This window comes from Adiantum capillus-veneris, chromosome 3, assembly GCF_014529385.1.
Source record: "Adiantum capillus-veneris isolate H3 chromosome 3, ASM1452938v2, whole genome shotgun sequence".
In the NCBI taxonomy this organism is placed as follows: domain Eukaryota; kingdom Viridiplantae; phylum Streptophyta; class Polypodiopsida; order Polypodiales; family Pteridaceae; genus Adiantum; species Adiantum capillus-veneris.
Genome location: NC_140933.1, coordinates 148826707 through 148834596, shown reverse-complemented (window position 1 = coordinate 148834596; position 7890 = coordinate 148826707).

Genomic DNA, 7890 nt, shown 5'->3' with positions numbered 1-7890 from the left:
GGTAAGTGGAAGAGTTGACCACCAAAAAGAAAAGTCTTGTTTTTAGGAAAGAAAGAGTCTTTTTAAAAAAGAGAGGAGGAGCTTAGTTTAGAACTCTTTTCTTAGAGGCCAAACTTCTTCTTAGAGTCTCTAAATCGCGTATCGAAATTCGTGTCCTAAAAAAAAATTGATATATTTTTTTGAAAAGTTGCGAACGTGTGCGAACTTGTCCCTCCTTGCTCACTCTATTCTTAGCTAGTGCTTTTGGACTTGAGGGCCTATATAAAGAGCTCTCTTCTTTCACTTTGAGAGAGATAAGAAACACTCTTATACGCAGAAGCTCTATTGCCTTGGCATCAGAACTACTTATCTATCATACGGAGTGGTGCAAGCTCTTCATCACCATCTCCATAAGTTCTTCTCTCTCGTGAAGAAGAAGAAAAAGGATACTCTCTCTCTATTTGCTTATTATCTTCTCTCTCGTTTCACGGTGTACGCTGTCGAGAAATTTGCGGTCTTGCCAGGAAAGCACCGGGCTTATGGCTGTGAGAGTTTGTGAGAGAACTCAACAAAAACTATATGAAGGAGTTAAACCATGGATGCCATGAAGACTAGGGTTTGGAAAGAAGTGCAATCAAAGAAGACTCACTCTTTCTCTCTTGCACTCACACACACACAAAGAAAGAACGCAAAAGAGAATGTCAAAACAATACGAAGATGAAAACATCAAGGCTATGGTCATATCGTATCATGGGTAATATGAAAGGGTTAATGGATGAGTTAATGGCATTCAATCTTGGCTGACCAAATAGGCTACGAATTGTTCTTTGGAATTGTAGTTTTGTGCTTACCATAATATATATATTTTGCCTAGTGATTGGGATTAATTGTGTGTACAAATCCTCTTGGTTCATAGCAAGATAACTACGCTTACATCAAAAGAAAAATTATAGTCTATGAGAGGTAGTATGATGGGATCCGGTGATAGAAGTATTTCATTGAGCCTTTCAGGGCCGAAGAGAAACACTATACGTTGTTGAAAGTGTATTTTACGGCTAATCCATACGTTAATTCTAATAGATCGTACAGAGTGAAAGCGATAGAAATGATCATCATGTGGGTTATTCATCTAGGATAGTATGTGAGAAATGTAGATACGAGAGAAGTGAAGAGATGAGAAGTTTCCCTCCCAAGCCCTATTCTTGCCCGTAGGCAATAAGGATACTGCGGGGAGAGATGTACTTGAAACCCTTCGGCACCATTATTGATGGGAGAGAGAAGAAGAGGGGAGAATTCAACGTTGATTGATACGCCAAGTACAACACCTTCTTTGATTAGATTTGATCCTCCAAGGATGGCGTACAAGAATGGCTAGTTTTCCTCTAGGAGAAAGTGTAGGCTTGGGCTTATGTTAATGGGGCTAAGTACAATTAGGCAGTACTACTCACTCCCTCAAGAATTCCTCTCATCAATGGCTTGAATGCTTGAGTTCTTTCCAAGGAAGAAGAGGTCCCCTTTTATAGGTGAAGGGAACCCCCAAGGGTTTACACAAGAAGAGAGGAGCCAGTGTGAACAGGAATTGGAAAAGTTGGAAATGAGCTGTCCCTGCATGATGTGGGCAGACTGGGGTCCAGTATTTTGATCATATCTCCTCAACCGTAGCTCCAAATAAAAAAGTAAAAATATGGGCAGAAACTTCAGCTCATTAGCTACGATTTTCATTTTAAAATTATTTTCCAATTCGGATTGGAACCGTGTGTAAAAAATTCATCAAAATAGGGTCCATTTCTGGCAGCAAAAGTCTTCATGTGGTCCCCTTAGCCTAGACTTTCATTTGATTCCAAAGGACACCTCATGCCATATGAAAGCATGACATTGCTCCTTGACAAAGTTTTGTAATCATGCTTGCAATAATACATTAAAATAAGTGTATCTTTGAAATCATGCCACCTAGTGTCCCACTAGGATTTGATTCCCTCCTAGTAGCTATTTAAAAAGAAATATAAGAAAAATACATAGAATATATATAGATTGGAAATTTCTCTAGATATAGGATCTAAATAGGGTGTGAGATAATAATGAGATGGTAGAAAGAAAGAATCAATGCTTTTTGCCCCAAGTTAAAGAGGTGGAGCTATTGACACTTTTCCCATAGTATTTTTTGATGGTAAAGTAAGAATACATTACCCTTGAGATAAATAATAAGATGAGATAGAAAGCTTATATTTATACTTACATATGCATATGTACATTATAGGAAATATAATTATGTATCTAAAAAGTTACAAGATAACTCTTGTAGCATGTGTTCCCACTATGTACATGTCACAGCACGACATCCACCCCCTCTAAACCTGCACATCCTCTGGTATGTGCCAAATTATTTCTTTGTAAGATCAGCCCTCTTGTACATCTTCCTTGCTTTCATCTTCACTGGATGATTCCAGAGCTTCATTTTCACTTTGATCTTCACCTGTGTTTTGCTCTTCTTCCTCATCAACATTTTTTGGATCATTGTCTCCTCTTCTCTTAAACATTTTGATCCTTTTTCCTGGAATGGGAATCTTTACTTCTGTGCCATCTAGTTCAGACAAGCTGTAAGTAGCATTTTCATGCACATGTTTTACAACATATGGTCCAAACCATCTTTTTGAAAACTTACGCATGACTGTGTGTTGGTTATCAAGGCTACTATCATACACTAAAACCCAGTCACCTTTGTCAATTGCTTTGCTCCTGAGCCGATGTCGCTTATCAAAGTAGTCCTTGTTCTTCAATCTTGCATTTTTGAGTCGTTCTTTTGCAGCTTCAATGTCTCCAGGTCTTCTCTCTAGCTGCCTTATACGCAGTGCAAGGAGATCTTCCCTACTAAGCCCCTCTTGCCAAGGTAGTACATTCCATGTGGGAATTGTATCCTCAATCGGCATCACTGGCTTTTGACCATGCATTAGCTCCGCAGGCATGTAGCCAGTTACTGAGCTATGTGTTGTACGATCAGCCCATAAAGCGTATGGTAACAGTTTTGGCCACTCACCAACTCTTCCTTCGCAAGCCTTGGCCAAAGCTTTGATGATAGGAGGATGCCCTCTTTCACTCTTTCCATTGCCTTCAGGGTTGTAAGCTGTAGTAAGAGAAAGCTTGATCCCTAATCTAGAAAAGAACTCCCTTGCTTCTTCGGCATCCAGTTCACCTCGATCTGCAGTGATTTTTCCCACACAACCATAACGGCAAATCACCTCATCAAGAAGGAATTTGCACACAGCTTCTGTGGTCTTAGCTCTTAATGCTCTTCCTTCAACCTGGTTAGTTAGGTCCTCTCATGCAAGAACCAAGTATCTCATCTGCCAGAGTCCTAAAGGCATCGTGACTAGATCCACAACCCATTTATAGTGCATGGCTAGTGGATATGTAGGGTGCAATCCATCACGATGTCGAACATTTGAATACATTTGACAAGTTACACATGACTCTACAAACTGAGATACATCTTTATACATACCCTTCCACCAGTATTTTTCTTTCAACTTGGAGAAGGTTGCCCACACACCCCTGTGTCCAGCCCATAGACTCTCATGAAACTCTTGCATGAGCTTTACTTGAGTCTCTTTTTTACATATAACCCGTTGTGGTGTAGCACCCTTTTGTTTAGGATGCTTCCACAAGTAACCATCCCTTAAAAAGTACCCATATGCTTTCCTGCGTATTCTCTTGAATTCTTGTTCAGACCAATCATCCTGTTTTGTTAGAGTACTCAAGTACCTTCCAATAGAAAGCCAATCACCTTCATAAAGATCTTTCAAGAACAATTCAAGTGAATTAGTCATGCAGACATTGTTACCTTTGACATGAGAGATAGAATAGAATTTTGTGCCTACATCATCTCCCTCATCAATCATTTGTGACTCATCTTCATACCTTGCCCTTGATAGCATATCTGCCACTGTATTGTCTTTACCTGCAATGTGCTTAAACTCGGGATTTAAGGACTTAATGTAGGCAATCCACCGCAACATAGCAATGTCTGGTGTTGAGCAGCTTGTAATCATCCCAAGAAGTGGTAGACAATCTGTTTCTACAACCACACATGCACCAATTAGGTACTCTTTCCCACTTTTCAAGGCTGTAACCATACCCCATAACTCTCTCTTTATCTGTGGATAGTTTCTTTGGCGAGCACTTAGTACCTTTGCTCCAAATCTTACCACATACCTGTGTCCTTCTTTGTCATCTTGCCCTATTGCCCATCCAATCCCTGTAGGACTGGTATCTACTGTCACAATCACTGGCCTTTGACACTCATAGTCTACCTTTCTTAAAGTCGTTGCTGACTGGAGTAACTCCTTTAGCTTTTTCATGGATTTTACATGTGCTTCTGTCCATTTAAACTTTTGATTCTTTCTAAGCAGCTGATAAAGAGGATCAGCTACATGTGCATAATGTGGAATCCAAATAACATAGAAGACACATGCTCCCAGAAACCTTCTAACCTCAGTGATGCTAGTGCATGTTTCTTTCATTCTTTGGATGGCATCTACCTTTGATGGACAAGGTTTCCTACCATATGGCCCGCACATGTGCCCCACAATGAGCACTTCTTTGACACCAAACATAGACTTTTTTCCTGACAATGTAAGATTCACTTCTTCCAACCTAGACAAAATTTTATCACAATCATTTATGTGATTTACCACAAACCTGCGACATCCCTTGAGATCCAAAGCTTCATCTTTGTCATTTTCTTCACATCCTTTGATAGGCAAATCATCAATGAAAGGCATTGTGATTTGAGGAATAAAGTCACGTAAGACCTTATTCATCCCATTCATCATATGTGCAACCGAGTTGGTTGCTCCCTGTGGCAAGGTACACATCCTTACCAAACCCAAAGGTGTCATCATGGTTGTCAAGTCTCTGCTTTCGATTGCAAGCTGAAATTGATCATACCCTGAGTAGAGATCCCCCATTGAGTAGATTGCCCTCCCTGCAAACGCCTCTGCAAATTCATCCACAATTGGACCTGTTCCTACATTTCTAATTGTAACCTTGTTCACTGGTTGCATATCTTGGATGAAGCGTAGAGAACCATTCTTCTTTGGAACTGTGAACCACCTGTTTGAGTATGGAGCACAAGAAGGCTCCAAGATTCCCATTTTGATTTTCTCATTCAGTAGCTCTACCAACTTTGGCAAATGAGCCTTTGGAACCGGAATAGGCCGCAGATTCCAAGGCACATGAGGTATTGTGAAAATTACCATAGGAGCTACAATATAAGGATCAACACATCCTATCTCATGTGGCTCAAATGCAAAAGCCTTACCATGCTTTGAAAGCATTTCTTTGAAGCACTTTGTCTCCTCCTGTGTTAGAAACTCCTCGCAACCAATCTGCAACTCTTGAAAAGACTCCTTTGTGAAGGTATGCCCGATCTTTTTAGGATTCCGCAAACTTGGTTGTAAAGAAGCCTGTTCAATCTTTTCCCTGTTGTTGGGTGGTAAGGGTGAAGCTACTGGTTTCACCTTCTTTGCTACACTCTTGTATTTAGTTTCAACATGGACTTCTGGGCCTACTGTTTGGCTTTCTTTAAAGGCTTCTATTACTTGATACATTTCCATAGAGCAAACTTCCACAACTTCATTTTCAAGATGCAAACTAGACCTCATTATAGCATCAAGCTCACCCATAGTATCTACAAAAGAAACTTGTTCACACAAACCCAAAACATTTTCAGTAGGCTCTAGCAACCCACTCTTTTTCATGCACATTTGTACTTTATGCACATATTGCTTATCACATCTCTTCAAATCTTCAAGTTTTGTAAAACATACTGATCCATTCTTTGTTACCAAGGAGCTCTTTGAAAATGCTTCACCTATTTTTGGATCAGGCGAGACCCTTTTTCTTTCTGTACCACTGCAATCCCGCTTTACAATGGTACTTGGCCAAAACCCATCATTTCTCTATGATCATGAAACTCTTTGCTCACCTTTGGTAGAGGGTGTTCTCTGAGGTTGTCACGATTTCTTTCATGGTTTACACAAACTGTGAGAAATTGGACAGCACGTTTACCATCTTTGCTACGTATCCTAGCATATGCTGAACCATCGTCCATTACCTTTGTTTCCATTCGAACTCCCACAATGTAGGGCTGTCCAAGGATGAGATGATATGAAGATGTATCCTGTACAAAGAAGTTTTGGTCAATCTTTACATCACCTATTGTTACCTTCACACCTGGACATGCTGCATACAATTCACCGGATGAATTGTTTGCCACTTTTACCATCCAGCCATGATTTGTGTCCATCGGCCATTTGCACTTGTTGTAGAGACTCTTTGACATTATGTTTATTTCTGAACCATGGTCAATCAAGGCAACAAATGGCTCTTCAAGATCACCTACCTTGACCAAAGTTTCTGTAGTAGCCCTTGCCCAATGACTTCGTGAATAGTAACTCCTAGGAATATCTTCAACTTCTTCATCATCATTTGAGAAATGCACTTGCTTCACTCTCCCACTAGATTGGTAGCATCCTACCACAGCTCCATCATTCTCCTTATTTTGCAGTTGCATCCCTTGTGTCTTTGAGGTTTCCCCTTCAACCTGTGGACGAGAAACTTCAGCAAGGGTTTGCCTCTTTCTCTTGATGATGTCAATGATCTCCTCATGGAATTCACGCTTTGCAATGCCAAGAACTTCTCCCAAAGTAAACTCAATCTTGCTATTCAAGATCCTTTCCTCCAAGACTTTCTTTAAATCTGTAGCAACCTCAATATCAGATTGTAGTTTATAAGTTGGGCCTTTTGTCTTACCTTTCGTTGGCTCTTTCTTCTTTCCTGTTGTAGACTCCTCCATGAGTACTTCAGGTGGAGATGCTCCTTGTGTTGAGGGTGTTTGAGAAGGCATTGAGTCGCTTCTTCCCCCACTTCTAGAAGCTCTTTTTGATGGTACTTCATCAGCATTCTCACGTCTGTGCTTCTCTTCTACAATTGCCTCATTTTGTTGGCATTTTGTAATGTAGGCATGCACTGACAATGAGTCCACTGGATCATTCCATCCCGTTTCTAGACGTATGCAATCACCTGCTTCATGTAGAATCTCTTTTGTAAGCTTTCCCTTTTTAGCTAATTGCATGACATTTGGCCAAATTTGACCATGATGGTCACTCACCTCTTCATCACAAAAATGTTCAATTTTTACTCCATAAGTAGCTGCCTCAACTGAAGAGGTGGCATGCTTGGTTGCCATATCTTCAACTAAGGTTTGCATTCCCCCCTTCCCAAAGTTAGTTCTCAAGGGTAGACCTGTCTCTCTTAAGTGGATTTTACCATCCTTAAAAAAGACAACATCTTTTGACAAAGCATCACTAAAATCATCACAATCCCTTCTTACATGGTTTGTACTATCACACCAAATACATCTATTAACAAACCCTTCTTTGGGTTGTTGTCTTTGCCTAGGAAGTGGCCCTGATGGTTGGCCTTTTTCTTCAAGCTTTGCAAACTTCACCTTCAAGTCACGCATTCCCTTCACAAGCTCATCTAGCATGGACTCATCAAACTTAGGAGCGATAAAAGTAGGCTTTACCATTTTGTCAGAAGTTGAGGTGGAAGGACTTGTAGTGTTTACTACCATCTTGTCCCTTCTTCTTTGTCGTTTGGCAAGCAGTGAGACAGCACCTTCAACCTCATTCCAGTCGGTCTTTAGTCCTTGCTCAGCATCTTTATCTTCAAGAAGAAGCTCCAAATTTTCTTGAAACTCTTTACCTGCAGCTTGTAAGAAAAGATATGTCTTCTCTGCATCTAGTGTGGCCCTTTCTATCCTAGTGAGTTGTGCATAGCGCCGCTCAAATTCCCTAAGTAGCTCTGTTATTGATAGTCCTTGCTTTGGCTTGACTACCCATTCTAAGAATG